Below are 23,392 nucleotides of genomic sequence, written 5' to 3' on the forward strand. Positions count from 1 at the left end.
TGCAGCATATGGCACTGCGCGTGTGTGGGGCACATGTTGCCGTGTGTGTGTGGCACTTGGCACTGTGTGGGTGGCATGTGGGTGGGTGCATGGCATGTGGCTGGGTGCATGGTGTGTGTGTGTGGTGTGTGCTGCTGTGTGGCACGTGGCTTTGTGTGCGGCACATGGTGCTTTGTGTGGCATGTGGCACACGCCTGGGTGCGTTCATGTGTGCGGCTGGATGTGTGTGGCGTGTGGCTGCGTGTGTGAGATTTGTGTGTGTGGCCTGTGGGGGGGGGGGGGGGGGTGCATAGGGCTGAACACAGAGCAAGGGGGGAGGGTTTGCATGCAGTTGGATGCAGAGTGGCGGCAACATGGCCCGGTGGGAGGCAGCGTTCCGTCCCAGCCACCGTCCTGTCATTCTTGATGGCCAATTGGCTAGGATACACACACATCATATATATATATATATATATATATACACACACACACACACACACACACACACACACGTGATGGAAACAAAAATCTGAACAGCAGCAAAAAAACCCAAAACAGAAATATATATCAGGTACTACTACCTCATACATATTTATAGTATCTCATATATATTTATGTTTGGGGATTTCTTGCTATTGTTCAGCTTTGTCTTTCCATCACATTCAGTTTATCTCAACTACAATTTTACAGGCCATTTAGTCCCTAATGTGGATTTTTCCTGTGATAGTATAGAGAAAGAAAAGTGAAAATGCACAGTATTTAATAGTTTCTGCACACCAACTTTCCCTATTAAAATTTTCACACAATTTCTGCAACTGGCATTACATGCCATTGCCATGTACTTCTGTCCTCATGAATGTGTACATTTGATTAATTCTATATTCAGTGTAGGTTTTAAATACTGTATGGTAAATAACATATGTTGCTGGAAATAAAATGGTCACATTTTTTTCACAGGACCTCTTTTTTAATTTTTGCCTAGGACAGACAATTATGGCTAAAGTAGTTGCCATCCAACAGTTTTTGCTGTCACTGACTAGGATTTTCCATGGCGCTGTCATCATAGTGTCTAAGTGTTTTACAAACACTGAAGAATTTCTCTTCCCAACAGACCAATTGTGTCCCTATCGTACACAAGGAGTTCCTAGACATGCAGAGATCCACAGATACAATTATCTAAAAAAAAAAAGCCACTCATCCCTGTTGAGAAGTCTAGGGCTTGATTTTTCTGAGCTCCTGATTCATTTTACAGCACATGCTATGTTCAGAATGGAGCTCCCATTCTCCATTGCAAGGGCTCTAGTCATTCTGATCTGGGACATTTAAAAGTGAGCGCCCCCAAAATACAGAACACACATATTGGGTCAATAGGTTGCATATTAGGAGGGACTTTCCTACTATTTAAGTGGGTAAGCATCAGAACAGGCTAACCGGAGAAGTTGTTGAATCTCCATCCTTGGAAGTTTTAAAGACCAGGTTAGACGAACACTAAGCTGGGTTGGTTTACTCATGGCAAATTCTACTTCGGGCAGGGGGTTGGGACTGGCTAACCTGCTGAGGTCTCTTTTGGATCTACAATTCTATGATCATTTATTAAAGTTTTTTTTTTCTTACATGACTTACCAAGCCTCACCTACAGGCTTTCTGGCAGAAGAAGGGGTCGGGACTGGATTTATGACCCAGATAGATACTCTGTGTGGCAGAATGCCACCTCTGTCTCTCCCCAAAAACTCTGTTCTGTGACAATGTGGTTAACATGGGCCCTGCAGAGGGCAGACATCCCATCTCTTTAGGGAACCTGAGTTTGAGACATTCCTAAGGGAAGGAGGAAACCTGCTCCCTCTGCCTAAGTGACATCACCTCCCCGGGTGAGAGGCATACGCTCCCTATTCTCCTAAGCAATGCCAACCTGACCGGGAGGGGGCTAGAGACCCTGCCAGGTTGCCTGGCAACCAGTGATGTGTTTCCAGTGGGTTCACTGGCAGCCAACAGGTGCTGGCCTCCATTGGACCAGGTAAACGAAGTCATAAGGGTTATATAAGTAAAGAACTGCTCAGGACGAGGGTTGTAGCCATGAGGAAAACTCAGAGAGAAGAGCTGGGCCATCTGAAACTGGCTCCCTCTCTTGAAACTCATGATCAATGAACAGCCTGCCTCCAGAGAGACTCTCCACCTGCCTCTGGTTGATGCTCGTGAGTAAGCTACCTGAGATCTAACCAGATATATAGCTTCAAGTAACTCAGGTGCATGATCAAAGGCTACCCCTGTTTGCTCTAAGGGATTTCTCTGATACTGCTCAACCCTGTACCCCATTCCAAGCCTACTTCTTGTAACCAATAAAGTGCTCCTTTGTACCTAGCACAGGAGACTTACTGGGAGTGGGTCTAGATTAGGCCTTGGGGTCCCCGCCTCGGTTCGGCTGCCTAAGGGAGACCACTATTGGTGCTTCATACTGAGGAGAGCACCTCAAGTTCTTGAAGTGAGTCACGTACCCTCGAGGGGTACTAGACCTGTGTTTCCCAGGGGACAGAGCCAGGATCATGCCAGACCCTGGGTGGTGGCGGCTCCAGGAAGGGGGTCGGCTAGATGTGGGCTGCCCCCAGGGAGGCACTCGGAGCCTGGAAGGTGGTTGGGAGCAGTGAGGTGGGTGGCTCCGTGCAGGAGCACCACCTACTGGCCCGCCACACCCAACCCCTCAGACTGACCACAACCTCACCATCTGATCATAGGCAAATTGTATTGATACACAGTGATAGCAGGTAAGAATAAGGCAAACACCTCTGTAGCTACCAGTCCCAGGGTTCACAGAGTCATGGTGCATCTGGCCAGTACACAAGCTTCACTCTGAAGTTCTCTCTTGAATGTGAGATGTCAGCAGCCTGGAGGCTGGAAGCTGAGGACCCCCCACCATGGGGTGGATAAGACAGGTTGGTGGTATACCCTCTGTCCATGGTGGCCTCAGGTTCCCTTCCTAGGGACCCTTTGCTTCTCTGAAATCCCCTCTTTTGGTATCTTTTACCCCCTCTGATGACTCTTCATTTTTGGGCATCGGTGATTGGTCTCTGGTCATTGTGTTGCCACGTTCTGTCCTGTCAGCATGTGGAATTCCCAGCCTGTTTCTGCTTGCCTGGCAGCAGAGGCAGCCCAAGCACTCCCTAAAAATAAGGAAAGTTTAGCTTTGTGATTTTAGTTCTCTTGGAACTAAGTTGCTGATTGCTGTAATTATACTGGCAGGCAGTAGAGTAGGTGTATTATCAGAGATGCTAAAATATTGGAAGGAGGATATATTTGTTGCAAGAGAATTGTGTGCAATGCAGTATACTGCAGCAGGTGTTGTTGAGAAGCTTATCTTTAAAATATATGTGCCCGCACACACACACACATGCTAATCCTGTTCTGTTTCAGGATGTACAAAGCCTTCCCTGACCAGAAGCACTGATGGTTTAGTTCCAACAACTGACTTATTAAAATCTAAGGCTAAAAAAATACCAAAAACTTTATTTGGGGGTAGGGGGACACCATTGTAGGTCCTCTCAGAAAATTCCTGTATAATATGTAAAGAAGGAAAAACCAACACTTTCCTACAGAAATCTTATTGTAAGGGAATGCAAGTCTGATGGAGGCTAACAGCCCATCAGGCTAGCATGCTTACAACACATGACTTTCTGTAGCCAACAGCACAGGACAGTGATGTGGCTAAAACTACATTTGCCTACTTTCCACTCTCCGGCCTGCAGGACCACCTATTTATTTGCAGCTGGATTGACTGGAGGCAGCCTTCGAGCAATGAGCAAGGCTCACACCACCCTTCCCTGAGCCCATTTGTAGCATCTGACAGAACAGATGGTTGCCTAAAGAAGCAGGTGCCACTGAACCAGTTAGTATCTAAAGGTGCTACAATGCCGTCTGCTGCCTGACTTCAGACTAATATAGCTAACCACCTCTGAACCGTATCCCTGGGACTGTAATGGGATTCTTTACATCCTCTGCCAACACACTTCATTCCCATACTATAGAAATAGTTACAGCCTGTATTAGAAAAATAAAAGTGTTTCCTGGACAACTTCATTAGCCATAAGGCTCTTGTTACAGAACTTCAGAGGTGGGTGAAAAGATTTCATAGCAGCAATATAGGTAGGGATTTGCAGATGAACCTAAGGGGGTTAGGTACCTGCTGTAGTTGTGTGGTGGTATAAAAAAAAAAAAAAAATCTTTACAAAGCCTCTCATGGACTGCAGAATTCAAGTTCTTCATGTTAAAAGTGTTTGTGCATCACCCCCATAAGCAGCCTGTGAAGTATGGTGTTAGGAGTGTAGGCAAAAGGAGGGTGACCCTACACGCTGCTATAAATAACTGTTGCTGGAGGGTCTGCTTCAGACAGTCATCACTAAACCATCACTCCAGTGAATAGCACTACACCGAGACTGCAGATTTTAAAGCCCAGAAGATACGATTATAATCATACACTCTGGTGCATACCTAACGCAGGGCAGAACCTACTAATTTCTGCATGAAGGTGAACAATTTTTATTTCAATTAGAGAATATGGAGTTTAGCAAAGCACCCTTTTAGGCACTTGAACCTGGAAGGAGCAGAAGGAAAAGATTTTGATTCACTTACTCTGACCAGTCTAACCTTACTCCTTGTCTTCAGCAGACTCGCTGTTGGAAAAAAGTTTCTCTTTACTTCTGTTAAATTTTCCATGTACATTTTTAATTAGATTACCAAGTGTGTTGGTGGAGGCAAAGGCACTTCATTGTCCTCTTGCAATCTGGGTTACACTCATTTGGATGCACTTAAATTAAGAGGGCTGTTCTTATCTAAGCAGTAAGTTTGTGTAGAAATACAATTTGTAGGTAGACTGAAATATTCTGGTTTCCTTTCTCCTACTGTCTCACCTTGTTTCTTGTGCAAGCTGATTTAGAAGGTCAGTTGCTCAAGTCTCCCATCTAAGGGGGAGATGAAATGCAGGGGAGGCAGCACTGACTTTTTAAATTGCAATACTTGCTAGGAGGAAAAGAAAGCAGGGTGGGCAGAGCTAGTAATTTCAGTACACAAGACTTCCCTGTTAAAAGCTTTAAAAAACCAAAACAACAACAAGAAAAAAACAGAATATAAAGGACACCATTTCTGATCCTAGCATGCTTTAGATCAGAATTGCTCAACCTTCTCTGGTTGGCAGCCTGTTACTGGATCATTTGTTCAAAATTGTCACAACTTCCTTACAGTGATGGTAATGATGCACCTGTCTTAACTGACATGCATGCATTTGTCTATGAGATTTCAAGGACCTGACAAAGAATATCAGATCTTTAGGGATAAGAGGTGTAGAAGAGCAGTGTGCATGTTTATTTTATCTACCTAGCTATAACATGCACACTGCTCTTGCACACCTCTCATCCTTAAAGTTCTGATATTTGCTGATCTTTGGGGATCTTGCTTCTCGGTCAGTGGGTTAAGCTCTCAATGGACATCACAAAAGGCAGACAGGGATAGTGAATAGCGTCGGAAAATGGATTACAATCTAAAGCACGTTTAGAAACATACACGTTTGTATGCATATATGTGCTTTAGATTGCAATCCATTTTTCAACGCTATTCACTAATTCTGACTGCCTTTTGTGATGGCCACTGAGAGCTTAACCTACTGACTGAGAAGCAATGTTCCCAAAGATCAGCATTGCTAGTGGGAGAAGCCTTTCATTGACCAAAGCCTGGAGCTTCAAATTGTGATTTGCTGAAAGGAGACGGAATAAATTTGGCTGATGCGGCTGATGCAATCATCATCATAAATCTTTAACTGGCCAGACCTGTCGATGTCAATTCAAAGCTTACAGTGGGGTCTCTTTTGGAGCCATGCTGAATTGCTCCACCTTGTTTAAAACATGCCATTTGTTCAGTCGCACTAAGCTTCTGTACCCGTGCCTGGAAACCTGAATTGTACTTTGTGGTACATTCAAAATACTCAACAAGCAAATCTTCTATAACTGGCAGCTTTATAGGCCACAATCAATTGTCTGATCTTTGTACAGGAAAACTACGTTTTATTTCAGTTCAACACGTTCTATATAGGAGGTTATTTTGATGGGAGACTGTATTTAGAAGTGCAGTGAACCATGAGAGATTTGAAAGGTTGAAAACATTATCCTCCTGGGATGCTTTGCTTTGAGAGCTTTTTGGTTGGGAGCCAGATCTAAGCTTCCTTGATCTCAATTGGGTGATTTCACCTCCAAAACTTTACAGAAAGCAACCACTAACTTGGGCCCTGGTTTTGCTTTCAGATGCACATGCTTAATTCTCCTGCCTCTAATGAGAGTCCCAAGAGTGCTTTCCAAGGCATGTCTTACCTTGACAAGTAAAAATGAAGACTAAAACTAAATGCTATGGGAAAGTTTACCAAAGCTAAAGGAAAAATCAAAGGGGTATGATAGAAGGAAAGAGTACTTATCGAGTAGATCAGAACGCGGGAGGGATTGTGTCATTCACAACTCTCCCCCTACCCTCACACTAGGAGCACTGCCATTTGGAGATGGTGGTGTAACTGTGACTATGCACTACCGTGTTATAAGATACTGTAGCAGAGACCCTAACCAGGATCTAGCATTAGATATTGCCCAAACACAGACATTGTCATTTTTTAAGAAAAGTCACAAATGAGGGTCCTTGATGAAAAAGGAGATGCTTGGTGGTGGCTTGTCAAGCTTATTTACAAATCTTGGCTAGGGACGGGAATTACACATAAACCGGCATAAGTGATCAGAAACTGGTTCAAATCTGTAACATGACAAGTTCAGTACACATATGCTGCTTTCAAAATGGCTGAAACCAGTTTAAGATAAACCTGGATAGATATAGTAGTAGACTCGACTAATTTAGGTTAAATCGGTTTACTGAATTTCTGTCCCAGATCCTCTCCAGAATCAAGTCAACTCTCAGTCCACCAGCATCCCAGGATGCTTTGCACTTCACCTAAAAAGTGCTCCCCCGCCCCCCCCCCCCCCAAATCACAGGGTGGACAGCCTAGCCTTGGTTCAAGCTGCCTGCTCCAGCTGAGCAGGGAGGTGTAGTCTAGCGCCTTGGGCTACTGCAGGCAAAGAGCTGCATTTCTGGAATCAGAAGTGAATGTCTGCTCATTTGCTTATCAGTTCAATCTATGTAGCTTAGACTAACCTGTGAAAATTTAATCAATTCAGCCTTGGGTTTTTTGACTGTCTGTATTTAGCCATAAAACACAAGTGTTATTCTCATATTTTTAAAATCAGTTTGCTGCTGGGAAAACTCGCTGGAATTTCAGTGCATTAGAGCAGCCTCCGTGCTCATGCATAGGTGCTCTGTATGACCTCAGCTATGTGACTTTACTGCCCGCTCCCAGTTCTCCTATTTTAACTGTTTACATTGAGTGCCCCTCAGGCCAGGAGTCCCTTTATGCGAAACAGTTTTCACAAAGTTGGTTCTAATTTACACTTTGGTAACTCAAAAAACAACCTGGCCCTCACTCTTTACCCACAATACATAACTCCATTACGCTTGAGAAGGTGTTCTAAGAAGGGCTGCATCACTTTCTACTAAATGTTACTTCTATTAAATGACTCTTTCACTGATTTAGCCTTCTCTTTGCCTTCTGACAAACAAAGGTTGCCTAACAAAACATTATTGATTGCATATGTACTTAGGTAGGCTTAAAAGGTAGATGAGGAGTAAATACAGGAACATAACTGTTCCCACACAAGTCTGAACTCTTCTCTTGTCCAGGCATTTGTTTTCAAATATTCAGTGTTGTTCATGTGTATGCACATACCTTTCCTGCAGCAGCATTCAAAGGAAGATGGTCTTCTGGAAGAAGCGGAAGAGGAAGAGAACTGAATTCCGTGTATTTGGGGATCTGCTAATCTCTGAAATCAAGAATTGTCCAAAGGGAGGCCTCTTGTGTAGAATCAGCATCCTGTCATTAGAGAAGGAAAAGAAAAAAAACAACATCAGTATTCCATCTGTCTCACACACACACACACACACACACACACACACACACACACACACACACACTCACACACAGAGTCTACATGAATAATTACATGACAATAAATTCTTCTCCTATTGTGCATGCACACTCAAGAGGAAGAAACAAACTGCAGCTTATGTCAGAAAACAACAGTCTCAGTTTAAAATATACCAAACCTAGCACCATATAGGCAGGTAAAATATTTTTATTTGTCAGTACGTTATTTTCTTAAAAACAGATGCATGAGAAAATGTGCTTTGGGGAGAGAATTAGCAAAAAGTGAAGAAGGTCCAAAAATCAATAGAAAACTATAAAATAGCATGGCATTTATTATTAAGTGCAAAGAAAAGTACACCTTATCCCGTGTGCCACTGTCAAACTGAAATGTAGAAAAAGGATAGCAAAAGGAGCAAGAATGACAAATTTGACTTTTATTAGATTACAAATTTAGCTATATTAGTCTAAACCTGGAGTACTGACTTTATCCATTTACAGAGCAGGTAGTTACGTACTATGTATGATTAAATACCCAAGTAGGCGTGGTTGCTTAATCTCAAAACATGCAATCGTGTGAGAACAGGCTTTCAAAACTGCCTATAATTAGAAAGGTAACTGAAAAGGCCGCACAGTTAGCATCGTCAGTGGTATTTCTGCTTCCAATCAAGGGGGTGAGAGTAACGGGAAAAAGTAAGACATCACTCTTTACTAATAAACATCAAAACAAGGGAACATATTTTTGGTGAATACTTTGCCAAAAACAGGCAGTTTTGGGATAGGGCAAAACTTTTTGTGAATTGGGGTCATATCAGGTTACTAGTTTTGGACACTTAAAAAAGGAGTGTGTGGGTGGGGGGGATTTTGAAAGGTTAAAAATAATTTGTTTCACTGTTGTTGGAGCACGACATTTCATTTTCCCTTTTGAAATGTATTTTTGTTTCAAAGTAAAAAAGAAACCTTGAGTCAACTCGAAACAAAGCTCTATTATTTAGGCACCTCTGTTGAGCATCTGCAGCTCCATTGACTTCAAAGGAAGTAGAGGCCATAAGTCCAACCAAATTGAGTTTAAGAAAAGTTATTAGCCAAACCTCATGTCCGATCAGGGACTCCTCATTTATAGAAAGCTAACCTTTCTGTATGTGGCTTGGAGTCACTGAGAGGCTAGTAAGAAACAGTTTACAATCATATTCTTTTATGCAGCCAGAAACATTTATATAGTAGGATTAAAATGAATGTTTTAAACTGATGAAACATGTTCAGAAAGAAGTGTAAATGACAAGAGGGAAATTAAACCTCAAGCCTAGAAATCTCCTGTATACTCCTCCCCCCCCCCCCCCCCCCCCACTGTATCCCATTAATTTTTAAACTAGAGTAAAAATGAACTTACTCTGTTTTGGCAAGGGTGATTTGCAAACTCTTCTGAGAGAACAGTCTAAGGAGACAAGTAGGAAAGAAAAGATGCCCTGCCATGTTGGGATTTGGGGCACTGGGATGCTGTCTGATATTTAATATAAATCCATAACAAATGCAACTCCATTCGCTCACCAGTTGCAATAGCTTCAACATTGTCATTGGTATTTTCAAGATTTCTTAACAAATGGGCTATACATTCTGAACTGTCACACACTGGTATTAACATGTTCTGAATACTATCAATAGGAAAGTTTCCTTCAATATTATTAAATCCACCAGATTGACCAATTAATAATTTTTTACAGCCCCTAAGGTCTTGACTCCACACAGAAATTGAATTGGTTTAATTTAAATCATTTTGGCTAGGGACAGACATTGCACGTAAACCAATTTAAGTGATCACAAACTGGTTTAAACCTTTAACAGAACAGATGTGTAATGCACATAAACCAATTTCAAAATGGCCAAAACCAGCTTGAGATAAACCTTGGTGAATGTAGTGTCAGACTAAACTGATTTGGCTCAAACCGGTTCATGCAATGTCTGTCCCAGATCCCTTGCTGGAATGGGTAAAATGACAGAGGCTAGCTGCTTTGGAAGTGTCAGTCAGCAGAGTTCTAACAGATCCAGGCAGAAAAATTTCCTCAAAACCATTTTTGATAGAAAATGCCTATGATTATGAGAAAACAGATTGGTTTCGTGAAGTCTTATCAAATTTGACAAAACTCCTCTTTGAAAAATATGTCGGAGGTGTATTTTATAACATCTAATTTAAATATTTTTAGACAAAATATTTGTTCATATGAGAACTCTTTGAATTTTTTTTTTATTAAAAATGTTGAAACTAAAATGAAATGCATATACTGTAGTAAAATGATGCGTTTTAATTGAACTCTTATTTTTTTGGAATTTTGTCATGAGAAAGTTCATAAATGCTTTTTTATTTACCCTGACTTAGGATAAAAGATCTGTTTTCTGAACATCTCAGTTGTTGAGTTTACCAGCCTGATTGTTAATAATAGAAAATCAGATCTGCACTTGTTTGGCAGCGTCTGTGGTCTTTGATAATGAAGGACAGCTTTAGAGAAGTGCCCAGCCAGGAATTGATAACAGTGTTTATCTCCTCTAACTAGGTGTTCACCACCTCGTTAAGAAAACAACACAGGGACATTACCACCTACCTGTTGATTCTCCCTTTGTCCGGTCTGCCACAGCGTGCACCACAGCCAGCATGTGGTCTGCTAGCTAATGCTGTGTGTCTGCGTAAGGGATGGCAGAATCCCTGCTTAGCAGGGAGTGGCAAAGGGGAAGCCAGACAGATGCCTGTAGTCTGTGCCAAGCTCCAATCAGGGAGCAGAGGGGAGGGGCCAGCCCTACTGTGCAGCAGAGAGCTCCACCTAGCCCAGAGAGCATGCCAGGATGCTGGGGGTGTCTGATTTACCTTAAACCAGCAAGGGGTCTGGAACAGACATTGCATGAACCAGTCTGATCCAAATCTGTTAAGTCTGAAACTACATTCAACCAGGTTTATTTCAAACCCATTTCAGCCATTTTCAAACTGGTTTAAGTGCACTGAACATCTGTTCTGTTACAGGTTTAAACCAGTTTGTGATCAGTTAACCTGGTTTCTGTGTAGTGTCTGTCCCTAGCCTTACAGCCTTGAATATAACATGAATGCCTAGACAAAATTGTTTAAAACAAATGACAACATACACAGGGCATTTCTTCTTCTCTCTCCCCATCCATTTCCTTGAGGGGAATGTGGCCTTGTTCTTGGTGTTTTGATGTTTTAGTGGAAACGGAATTTGTGGCAAATCTGCTTAACAGCAATAAAAAGATTGTTGTTCTTCCCTTTGTATAAGCATAGATGCTGGCTCTGTGACATCAGTGTAGCAGGCTGTGAATGAAGCATGACATAAAAAATCCTTGCCCATTGCACAGAGAGAATACAGAGAGTGCCCTATCATTGATTGTATTGCAACATAATGTTATATGCTATATAGAGACAAAGAAGACATTAGGACTTTGAAACCTTCCACATCACTGTCATATTGAATGAAATAGTTTGAATGTTTGTAAAGGTTGCCCATTAGCCAGTTTCAGGAAGAAGATAAGATTTATCTCCTTATCCAAGTCATTGTTTTTGGACTACATGCAAAAGGTCCTGACTTTGTTTAAAGTCTTAATTAGAATTTTATCTTTAGAAGTCTTTTACAAAGACAGCAAATATCCTGAGTTCCCAGAGATCAAACCCTAAGGCCTTTTGACCAGATTGGTAAGAAAAGGGCATTTGCAGTGATATGGAAGTTTCCCAAAGGTAATTTAAAATGGTTAACAAAAGAATCTGTTGAGTAAGATCCGAGCCCAAATTTGGGAGCAGCGACTGGTTTGAGTAGGAGGAGCCCGCTGAAGGCAGCTCACTCAATAAAAACTGTAACTCACTGTTCCAATTTGGAGGCGACTATACTTGCAGAACAACGAAGGAAGAATTGCAAGTGCAGGCCGGATCAGACTGATCACCTGAACCACCCTCTCCATGAACAGGAATCTCTTAGTTCACGCTGAAGCCGTGGAGCACCTGAAAGGGACTGAAGGAAGGGGACTTAGTCCTATCACTGCTGAGGCCAGCCTATTGAATCGTATTGCTGAGGTGAGGCCATTGAACTGTACTACTGAGGCCAACCCATTAAATCGTACTACTGAGGAATGAAAACATATTTTGGTGTTTGGCTTCTCGGAATTCTAGGATTGTAAGTATAATATGAAAAATAATAGTATTGATTCAAATTTAACTTTTAGTGTAATTGTAGTTGTTTTTGTAACACTAATTCTTATAGTATTGTTTGGGAAGGAAGTGCATTCGGAGCATTGTTTCTGATATATGTAATTATTGTGTTTTTAATGTTTGTGGTGTTTCTTAAAACTAAGCAGTGTTATATATGTAGCAGAGTTTTAAAATAAAATTGTGTTGTATAAATTAAGTGTGTAATCATTGTGAAATTGTGCAATCAGCTAACTACTCCCCCAGCCAGTGCATCAAAACGAATCAGTAAATTGTGTGGGATTTTCTCTATTCCATAACCCACTAGAGACAATCACATACACCTTCCCCTCTGTATGATTTCCTTCACTACATTGAGCCCTTTTTTTCCCATTACTAGTTTGAAGCATTAGAAGGAAACCTTGAGCCGTCTTCCAGTAACCTACTCCCTCCCTTTAAACACAAGGGGGGCCCTATTCAGGGTTTACACTGATGTAAATCCTTTATTTCTGTTGAGTTATTCTCATTTCTTTCCCCCTACCCCCCAGTATAAACAACAGGAGAATCAAGTCCAAGCCCAAAGATTTATATGAAACCTTATGTATGAGTCTATATAGGGAGGTAGGTGTGTAATATAACACATACACAAAAGGTGCAAGTGCAAAAAAGGTGTAAAAAACCTTTGCAGATTTTTTGTTCCTTTTTCTACTTCACTTGCTGAGACTTGATACAGTGCCTTGAAACTGTTGCAGCTCAACTCAAGATAGAAAAAAGTAAAATGAGTAAAAAAAAAAATCTTCTCTCTAATCACTCTCCAAGTGTTCCAAGCATGGAAAAAAGTTCTAGTCACAGCATTTTTTAAACCAAATAATATATGGTTGTCTTTTTTAACAGAACAAACTAAATAAGGATGAAGTCTGTTTCCTGTTGCAAAAGAGCTCTTCCTAATCACCTACATAAAGTAGGAATTATACAACACAATGGTGTTTCTTTGTTCAAACTTCAACCAAGGTTCACAGTGAAAGAAAAAAGAGTTCGCTTAGCAAGAGTGCAGATGATGGAGAGGATTGCTGCTCCCCCTTACTCATTCCTAGCTCTCCCTGCTGCTGAAGACTAGGTTCTAGTTGTCAATCATGATTAGTTACCTAACTAAGTTCCCAAGTCACAGGTGGCTGCTCTCCTCTCCAGTCAGAACACATGCTTCCTACATGGTGTTCTAATGCTTAATTCATGCAGAGTTTTAAGGCCTTTTAAGACTGTGGGGTTTTTCCATTGTCATTCAATACTATCAAAGTCTTGTCTGGAATAATGTTTGAACATGTCCCGCAGTGAAAGAATTCCTTTTTTCAAGTTAGGGCTCTTGACTTAGGCTTTCTTTCACCAAAGGCATGTGCAACTCAGGGCTGTCTTAATAAGCTTTCCTATGTATAAAAGCTTTAACTTCTTGCAACCTAAAGAAGAGGAGAAAAAGGCAAGGAAAAGAAAGGGGGAAATATTGGACCCTGGTCCTGGAAGAAATTTCAACCCAGAGGACATGAGTGTGAGTGTGAAGGGAGATTTACAAGTTTCATCCCAACACAAGTAGGATTCTGTTTGCCAAGGTTAGCACAAAAATGGAGCAGCAATCAATTTGTCTCTAAGAAGGTCAACTGTCACTTTGAGATGATGGAGCTTGTTTTAATATCCAACTTTTAAAATATCTACACAGAGCAAGACATGCTCTTAACCTATAAATTAATACTGAGTTTGAAATTTTAAGAGGATACACACACTATAAATATATATATATATATATAACATTTCAAGTGAAATAAAGCAAGTGGTTGGCTAAATATATTTTTTTTTTCCCCAAAGAGGTCATGCTACCTAGAAGGAGTTAGATTGAAATATTCCAAGCCTTTTTACTCTTGGAAATAAGCATTTAAAAATGGAGACCACTGCTTGCACGACTAGTCTAACCAATGTGATAACCATTAATTGAAATCAGTGGAACAGTGCCCAGATATGTTTTACATCAAGCGACTGACTGGTGCTCTCCGTGTATGGGGCAGGGGTCTCTGTGTGTATAAAATTGAGATTCGTACCAATTGGCAGCCTGATGAAACAAGCCTGGGAATTTTTCCACCGATTTCAATTATTTCTACCTGAAATGTTGGCCTCATAGAAGACAAAGTCAAAACTAGCATGGATTTGAATGCAACCAGAATTTCATCCTCTGGATGAGTTTCCTAGAAGTAAAATGACAGCCTTAAAATATCCTCAAAGCTTTCAGCAGAGGTTTTTCTTCAAAATATACCAGCTGACAACTTTTTGGTAGCCATTGGTATGGTTTTGTGGTATAATTTTATTCCCATTAACTATAAGAAAAAAAATACAACAAATAAAACTATACCAAAGAGTAGGGGTGTGCGAAGCAGGCTGTATTCAATTTGGATTTGGCTGGATTCAGGGGACAGTGATTTTGTGATTCAGATCACTGTCCTGATTTGATTCGGCCCAATCTAAACCTGAAGATTCAATTTTGATTCGGAGAATCAGCGATTTGGACATAGACACAGCTTTATATGCTTTTTCTACATACCTTGAGGTCCCAGGCACAACTTGTGAACGCTGCACTGGTGGGGTGGATGGGGCATCTCACAGGCGCACGGGGGGCTCTCCAGTGTGCTCAGCGGCAGACCCAGAAGTGAACCACAAAAAGCATAACAAAATGCACAGTATCTTCAATGCCTTGTTTCTCTAGTGTTGTTTAAGTCATTCACTAGCACAAGAAATTTACCCTGTGGGCAGGCAAGAGTTCAAGAAGGCACCACTTAAGAGAAGTAACAGAATCTAAGGGAAAAATTACAGGACTCCAGAGACCTCATGCATATTCTCAGCTCTGCTACTGACCCACCAGGTCAACTGACCCAAGTTATTTCACTTCCTTCTGCTTCAGTTTCCCCAGCTATAACAAAGAAAAAGATTGTGACTCCCTTTGTAAAATGGAAAAGTGCTATATAAAAAGGTAAGGATCATGATAAAGTGCTACTTATTCTAAGGCATATCATCATGGCCTTCTGCACGAAAGTGAACCAAGCCCTGATGAGTTCACCACCTGCATTCCCTCAGGTTTGGTCTTCATTCTTCATATTCCCCAAAGAACACCAGTCCAGTGAAAATAATGGATGAGGGGAAAGTGTCACACTCCTTAGCCTAGAGTCTATATTCTCCTCTCTATATTTTAGCTGCTCATTTTTATTAACACTGTCCAAATACAGCTTTCCTTTTTTTCCTCCAAACACAGCTTTGGAATATGTGAACTATTTTATCACTGCTAAGTATACAGTACAAGGACCTACCTACCCCCTGTTGCTTCTCATGTTCAGTGGCTTAAAAGCAATGAAAAACTGTTTCTGACTATTTTAAGTGTAGCTACGTAGCTAAAATTGGATTATACTGGCTCCCAAAAAAGTGATCTCTGGTATCAGCCTCCAGCGGAGCTATTCATATGCTTTTGTACTTTCAGGAACAGGGCTTACAACCAAATATATGCACATATACTTTAAATAGACTGCAATCATAACCTCATGTACAAATGGTATGTTAGGGGCAACCAACAGATGACACCAAGGTGGAGGGAGCAGTAGATACGCTGGAGGGTAGGGCTAGGATTAAGAGAGACCTCAACAAACTGGCGGATTGGACGAAAAGAAATCTCATGAGGTTCAACAAGGACAAGTGCAAAGTCCTGCACTTAGGACAGAACAGTCCCATGCTCCGGTACAGGTTGGGGACTGACTGGCTGGGCAGCAGCTCTGCAGAAAAGGACCTGCGGGTTACAATGGACAAGAAGCTGAATATGAGCCAGAAAGTGTGCCTTTGTTGCCAAGAAGGCTAATGGCACACTGGGCTGCATTGGTAGAAGTGCTGCCAGCAGATTGAGGGAAGTGATTCTTCCCTCTATTCACAACTGGTGAGGTCATATCTGGAGTAGTGTGTCCAGTTTTGATCCCATCCCCTGGCTACAGAAAGGATGTGGAACAACTGGAGAGAGCCCCACAGAGGGTAATGAAAAGATTTAGGGGGCTGGGGCACATCACTTATAGGGAGAGGCTCAGGGAACTGGTCTTATTTCATCTGGAGAAGGGCAGAGGGAGAGGAGATTTGATAGCAGCCTTCAACTTCCAGAAGGGTGGTTGCAAAGAGGATGGAGCCGGACTGTTCTCAGCAGTGGAAGATGACAGAACAAGAAGCAATGGTTTCAAGTTGCAACAAGGGAATTTGAGGTTAGATATTAGGAAAAACTCTTTCACAAGGAGAGGAGTAAAGCACTAGAACAGGCTACCCAGAGATGTTGAGGACCCTGCATCCTGGGAGGTTTTTAAGACCTGGCTATAAAAAAGACTTGGGTAGGACGATTAGTTGGGGCTAAATAAATAAGTTTTGAGCAAGGGGTTGAACTAAATGACCTCCTGAGGTCCCTCCCCACCCTAATTGTCTATGATTCTATGAAATGGCTGGGATAGAAGCTAACTGGGTCATACATTCAACGCTAACAGGCAGACAACGTGCACAGTATATCTACTCGCATGTATGCCCTGCTATTCACATCAGTGTTTCAAAATTAGGCACCTCTTGCACTCCATAGTTTGGTACAGATCTTCAAAAGCTCACAGCATTCTCATTTAAGCATTAAGCAGCTCTAATTTGGGCAACTAAATAAGATGCATTTGCTTTGCAAAAAAAAGTGAATGACTAGCGCTTTGAATTAAATTGTAAATAGTTTCTACAGTGCATTTATAACCATGTCAACAATAAACCCACAAACTCAGAAAGATCTAGGCTTCAATTTGGGATTCCTTTCTGTGAAATCTTAATGCAACAAGTACCTAACACAACTGCATATTTTGTACTAATGTGTTTTCCTGAGTTGAAAGGGAACCTCTCTGGCTGTACTCACTATTATTATCTGCATAAGAAACGTTTCCACAGCCATTTAAAACAGCCGTGAACAGACACATTTAGACCCCTGATATGCTTGTCTGCTTATTTTGAGGGCTGATATGAAGATTTAGAGTGGCAATACTGAAAATAACAGGGAACATCATAACAAGGCCTTGAAAGAAATGGCCTTCTGAATGAATTTTTCTTAGCCACACAGCATAGACTATTTCCCAGTGGTAGTGGATATTCAGAGACAGGAAGAATAGGACTTGATTGGTTCTTTCCTTCAGCTTAAGAATGTATGCAGCACAAGGAACATGAGTCTAAAACAAGGAATTAGCAAGAGCATTTTGCTTTCCTTGAACCTCAACAATAGCTCAATGCCTTTGAAAATGAAAGCACTGTAAGAGCCGGTTCTAAAGCTCATTAAAGTCAGTGAAAAGACTCCATCCAGCAACTTAAGCAGGCTTTGAATACACCCCTTTTCTAGGACTACACCTACTGTAGAGTGTGGAGTATGATCCAGATGTACACAATAAGCAGAGTCAGTGATATAGCATTTGGAAGGGAGTCCCAGGGTTATTCGAAATTCTGGATCTACAGTATGCACATAACAGGCACTACAGAAGCTTGGACACACAGAAACCTGGCACAGAACCACATATCTGCAAGTGCAAAAACAGACAAACTGGAAGCCATTACAGAAAGTCAGTCCCTGTACATCATATTTCTAACCCCACTTGGTAGCATTGTGCATAGTGTCATTAAGACAGCAGGCAGTAAAGCAGACTTCCCACTATACTGAAGCAGTGCCAACAGCTGCCATCTTAAGTAATTCCTAGGGACACTGTCTCTGATGGAGGAAACAGCAGCAGAACTCCAATGAGCCCCCGGAGGGGCTGGAAGTGTGTCTGAGGCTGCCAATTCAGACCTGAAAAATCAATTGTAGAAGACCTTGGCTGGCACCTGTTGCCTTGCCTGTTTGCTCTTACTGCCATTTGCTTTGTTGGGACTTTGCATGCACTTGGCTGTGATCCTTTGAAATATTCCTCATAAAGCGGTCTTTTAAAGTGTAGCTGTGCAAGAAGTGTAATAACTTACACTTTTGTTTGTTCAAAGGCATAATGCAAGTGCCACATTAAAGCCACTAAAGAAATACACTTCTGAATTGTAATGATTCACTCTACAAACTAACCTGAACAAACTGCAGCTAAGGAGAGGAACCAGAAGTGTTCCCAGTTGGAGGAGCCAAGCGCTGATACTGAAGCAAGCCAACACTTGCAGGGATCGTTAGCCAACAGGCCTGTGCGAAGTGGGTAGTATTTGCTTTGGATTCGGATGATTTGGGAGACAGCGATTCGATTTGGTGATTTGAATCACTGTCCTGATTTGATTCGGCCAAATCTCTGAGTCATCCAGGCCAGGCCCATCCCCTGGCCACTCTCCCAGCCAAGCAATGGCTGCCCTGCCCCACCCAGTTCCCAGCACCTGGGGGGAAAAAGTCCTGGCTTTGCAGGTGCTGGTGGGCATGGGGGGGGGGCAACCCTCTCTGCCCCCCCAACTGCATGGGGGGGGGCTCTCCCATCCCCCCCCTCCCCTATCCACCTCACGGGTGCCCCACACAGGTCAGCTCTGGCCCTTTAAGACCCCCCCCCAAAGAAACCCCGGACTCTTCTTGCTCCTGTTGGGGGGGGGGAGCAATCCCCGCTGCCCCAACCCATGTGGGGGGCTCTTCACAAGCCCCCATGCAGCAAGGGGCAGTGGGTACATGCAGACATTACATTTAGATTGGCCGAACTGGGGTTAGGTTAAGGTAAATGACCATCTGTGCAGACATTAGAGGAGATTCAGTTGGATTAAAAAAATACCAGGCCCTATCTAAACTAGTTCATTTCTGGAGGCGAACCAACTTAGATCTGGAGTGGCTTAGTTAGGTCTACTGAATGTCTGCTCACGTTTGGAGCACAGCCCCAGGGCTGGTAAAGCTCAGCTACTCTTCCCCACTCTTCCTACCTGCCTCCCAACTCTGACTAGGCTGTTTTTAGTTCCCCAATCCCCCCACCCCTGGAACTACAACCCCACACAGACATCAACATCCCTCCCCACTGCAGGGTCATCTGTCCTTCCCTCTCCCCTCCCTCCACCTGCTAGGCCCTCTATCCACCCCAAATTACCTACATGGAATTCCTGGCACCAGCCAGGGTGTGCGCTTGCTACTCCTGATCTGTCACAGCACAGCTTAACAGGAAGATACATGAGCATAGACCAGGTGCAAATGTCTGCACAAACCTGAAGGTGCAACTCTGCCTTGCCTTCTGCCTGACTTCAGACTAACACAGCTAACTATCTCACTTTCCTAGACACAGAAGGAGGTTTGCCACACCTGCCAGGCTGAATTCTCCAGGCTTAGGCAGATGTACTTCAAACCATTCCATTTCCCATACCACATACACAAGTCAGGTCAGGTTTCAGTCAACCAGTCCTACTCTGGGTGAATTCCTTGACAAGGTAGCGAACAAACAAGTCCAACAACATTCAAGGCAAGCTGTGGTGTTCAGCTCCTCTCAAAATCTATTCTGCTGCCTTTGTGAATATTGGGGATTTGTACACAGACCCCATGTGCATGCATGCACATCCATGCAGGCATGCGTGCATGCATGCACATCCATGCAGGCATGCGTGCATGCATATGTGCATGTGTATGTCCCTGCTTAACATCTGCTTCGTTCTTCTGGAGGGTCTCTTCTTGAATGTCGAGAAAGCACTTTGTCCCTTCGAAAGCAAATCATAACAACAATAACTAAAGAAATCAAGCCCGAAAACTGGGGAATTTTACAACCTTCATTTAGGTAATCCAATTAAGAGCATATGGACAAGGAGGAAAAATAGATTTAAAAAAATTACACTACCAACCCCAAAAGGGAAAGTAACTACTGTAAAGGGTTAAAGGTGGCATTTTTATACTCCACATCAAGATGAAGTGTCGACATGCTCGAGAACATGCGAGCCAAAAGTCTTACCACATCAGTACCAATGTGCCCTTTAACGTTTTCAATGTTTAGGACTTGTGTGCCTGCCTAGGAAGATAGGGTGTGAATTAACAGCATACCAACTACTCTTCACTGGTTTCCATTATGGACAATTTGAAAGAGCTCCAGCATGGGTTCTATGCAGCTCAGCTCAATTGAAAACAAAGCAAAATTAATTTAATTCCACCCCCCATACAAAACTAACAAAAACCCAAGTCTCTACTGTAAAAGTAGCTCTTGGAAATAAATGTTGAGGTTAAGCAGAACCATAACAATTCTAGAGGATCTCTGGAGTTAGCTGCATTACACTGAGCTGAACTTAAAAGTATGCTCAAAGTGTTCATATACAAAGTTATTGCAGATTTGTACACAGCTTACCTGTGCATGAATAGACTGTGGCAAAGAAATCCTCAACCTGTTTCTTATGATCTCTCTCTACCTCAAGTAATGTTTTGTTTAAATACCACAAGGACCATGAGCACCCATCATAAATGCTGAAGGATGAATATGTCTTCTTTCAGATACCAGTTACTGTGCTGGAAAAGAAAATGGATGAAGAGATAAGAAAAGTGAGAGAAGAATAGGAGGGCAGCACATACAGGCTAAGGTTAAGGCCCAAACTGATCAGGTACATGCCAAGCTAGTCAAAGCTAACCAGGATCTCCAGTCCTAAGATTCAAAGGAAAATCACTGTGATTTATTTTCACAAAACAGAAAAAGGTCCTGCCCTTTAATGTCCAAACACAACCAAGCTTCCTTCAATCTGAATCCCAACAGCAGTATTATAAATTGTGCCTCACCTTGGCAAAGTATTTGCAGAGCAATCAAGAGCAAACGCTTGAGGACTTCTCTCCTGCAGACTGCTGCACTCAAGCCCCAGCTCCAAACACAGCAAACTACTTAATTAATTAATTCCCCACATCTGGTTCAAATCACCTCTCCAGCCCCCAGAGGGAACACCTGTGGCCATTATTCTAACCCAAGGAAGAAGTTTAACTCCTTCCCTGCCAATTTCTGAGGATGGAGAATGGTTTCTTTATTACTCATTGGGATGAAGTCTAGGGAATAAAAACATTAGTGGATTTCAAGGATTTTAAATAAACTGCATGTTTCAATATAAGGCCCATCGTGGATGCTGAAAATAAAAAAAGGAATCCCAGGTTAGGAGTGCTAATGGCATAGAAGTAGTTGTTGGCAGCCATTTATCAGAAGACAAGATTACATCTCGTGAATAGATTGGGAATAATGGAACCATTACATTTCAATTTCCTTTTTCATAATCACAGCACCTGAGACTTGGTGAGAGTGAATCTCCTAAACAAATTGTATAATACATACTTGCATTGCTTTACAGAGAGAATATTGGAATGGAAAAGGGGCTGGAGAAATAAATTGCAAATATCAAAGATGTTATTTAGTAAAGCAAGTGGTGGGTCAACTCTGTGGATTTTCAAGATGATTTTTTTAGTCCACATTGAATATAGCAACTATTTAATGTCTTACTGGTGTGGAAATAAGTTTAACCAGGCCTCTTACTTGACTAAAAAGAGAGAAAAAGAGAAGAGAAAAAGATGCTAATGCTGATGCTATGTGTTTTAAAATGTTCTAAGATAAGGAAAAACCTTCATGCCTTGTTTTGTCTGTGTGCAGATGTTAACCTCCTCTTTTCCGCCGAACCAGAAGCTGATAACTGTTCCCAAAACAAGGTGTTTTGTTTTGTTTTTTTTCTAAATAAGTAAACTGCTTACGTGTGACAAAAGAATGATCAACATCTTTCTGTTTCTCCCCAGGTTGCTTTGTCTGAACCCTGCATCTTTTCTCGCTGTCTAAAGTATAAATACACTTGTAAATTTGTAGAGGTCAGAGTTCCTTTGAGAACTCTCCCTGTGATCACTTGTATAGCTTTAAATAAACCTAGATGGCTCTGCCAATTTTAATACAACCACAACGCAAAGTTTAATTTCTTCCACAATTTGCTGCCATGACTCAGATAGAGACGCCCGGAGTGATCAGTTGAGATACAGACCATCTCCTCACTGACGCCCCGGTGCCAAACTAAGGTGAGAGACCTTTTGAAATCTCTATTGGGGCTTTTCAGTGAGAGACTGCCTGTGTGTCTTCCTGTTTGCTGCTTGAGGGTTACCTATCTGACCGTTTTGCGGCCAGAATTGTCAGACCCACTATGTAAGTAGGAACTGTAAATTAAGGTTAAAGAAAAGAGTAAAGAAACTGTGTTGCTGTTGTCAGTGAATGAATCCCTGTTTGAATTAAGTTCTGCAAAGAACTATGAGGTCTTTCTGAAGCTAGGAGTGGAAACCTTGCGCAGCCGCCCCGAGGACACCAGACTGTGTGCTCTTCGAAAGCAAGGGTGCAAGGTGGAAACTCTTAGACTGAAGGAGATCAGGGTTGTGTGACAAATTTTCCCTATCCCCGCTCTCATGAATGAGCCGTGTCTAACAGTGAGCAACTGCATTGTGTGCCGGTGCTATGGTCATTAGCCACAGCATTTCTGTCCACTAGGAAATCTCACAACCTGACCAGACACCCTAAATAAGCCTCTCCTGTGTGAAAGACCTGTGTGAATTCAAGTTAAGGATGTGGGGAGCGGAGGGTCTAAAGACGTACCGGGTCTGCCAGAAGGGACTCCAGCATTGTACGTGTGCACACACTATGGCCATAAGAGTTGTACGTTTCTAGGTAAATGGAATGGGTATACCAGAGATGATGCTAGCTTGCAGTTTCCCCTGGAGGGAACATTTGATTTAAGTAAAATCCTTCATCTCCACGGAGCCCTTGAGTCAAGAGGCAGTAAAACACCACAGACTCAGTGGGACACTTTTTTTGATTGGTATACAGAAGCTTCCAAAAGACGTCAAGAATCTCAAGTTCAGAGCCTCAAGGACTCCCAAGAAAAAATAAAATCTCAGATAAAAGAATTAAAACAGAAAAGTGCATCAAAAGGGGATCCCCCATCAACAACATTATCAGCATTAACACAACTTTATCTCCTAAACCCTGTTAAGCAACTTCCCAATATCAGGGAAGAACCCCAGAAGTTTAGAGAGGAATTGGAAACTGTAATCTCATTAATTTAAACCAATTAATGAGAAGTGTTCTGCCCTCCGAAGTCTGTAACCGCCTCATCGCACAGGCTAATTGGCCTCCTCAAGGCCCCGGAATGGGAGGTCGCTTAGTAAGTGCCCGAGAACGCCTTCTTGAATCCGTGTTTAAAATCTGCCCCAGGAAAACTGACTGGGCCAAAATAAATAACTGTAAGCAAAACAAAGG

At 42.2% G+C, this 23,392-nt stretch overlaps 2 long non-coding RNA genes across 3 annotated transcripts in view; both read right to left on the reverse strand.

Annotated features, from left to right (window-relative positions):
* Positions 1–275: 275 nt before the first annotated feature.
* Positions 276–19,120, reverse strand: LOC132245528 (uncharacterized). Of its 2 annotated transcripts, XR_009457265.1 has the most exons (5): positions 14,731–19,120; positions 11,831–11,976; positions 11,102–11,285; positions 7,778–7,921; positions 276–3,134 (listed from the first exon to the last, which is right to left on the reverse strand). It is a non-coding gene; the product is annotated as an uncharacterized LOC132245528 (long non-coding RNA). The 2 variants fall into 2 exon arrangements; XR_009457266.1 differs by lacking the exon at positions 11,102–11,285.
* A 42-nt stretch (positions 19,121–19,162) lies between these two features.
* LOC132245529 (uncharacterized) overlaps positions 19,163–23,392 on the reverse strand; it is a 30,781-nt gene continuing 26,551 nt past the window's right edge. The window contains exon 6 of the long non-coding RNA XR_009457267.1: positions 19,163–20,640. This is a non-coding gene — a long non-coding RNA (uncharacterized LOC132245529). The remainder of the gene's footprint in view (positions 20,641–23,392) is intronic.

Source organism: Alligator mississippiensis, chromosome 15 (assembly GCF_030867095.1).
Source record: "Alligator mississippiensis isolate rAllMis1 chromosome 15, rAllMis1, whole genome shotgun sequence".
Classification (NCBI taxonomy): Eukaryota; Metazoa; Chordata; order Crocodylia; family Alligatoridae; genus Alligator; species Alligator mississippiensis.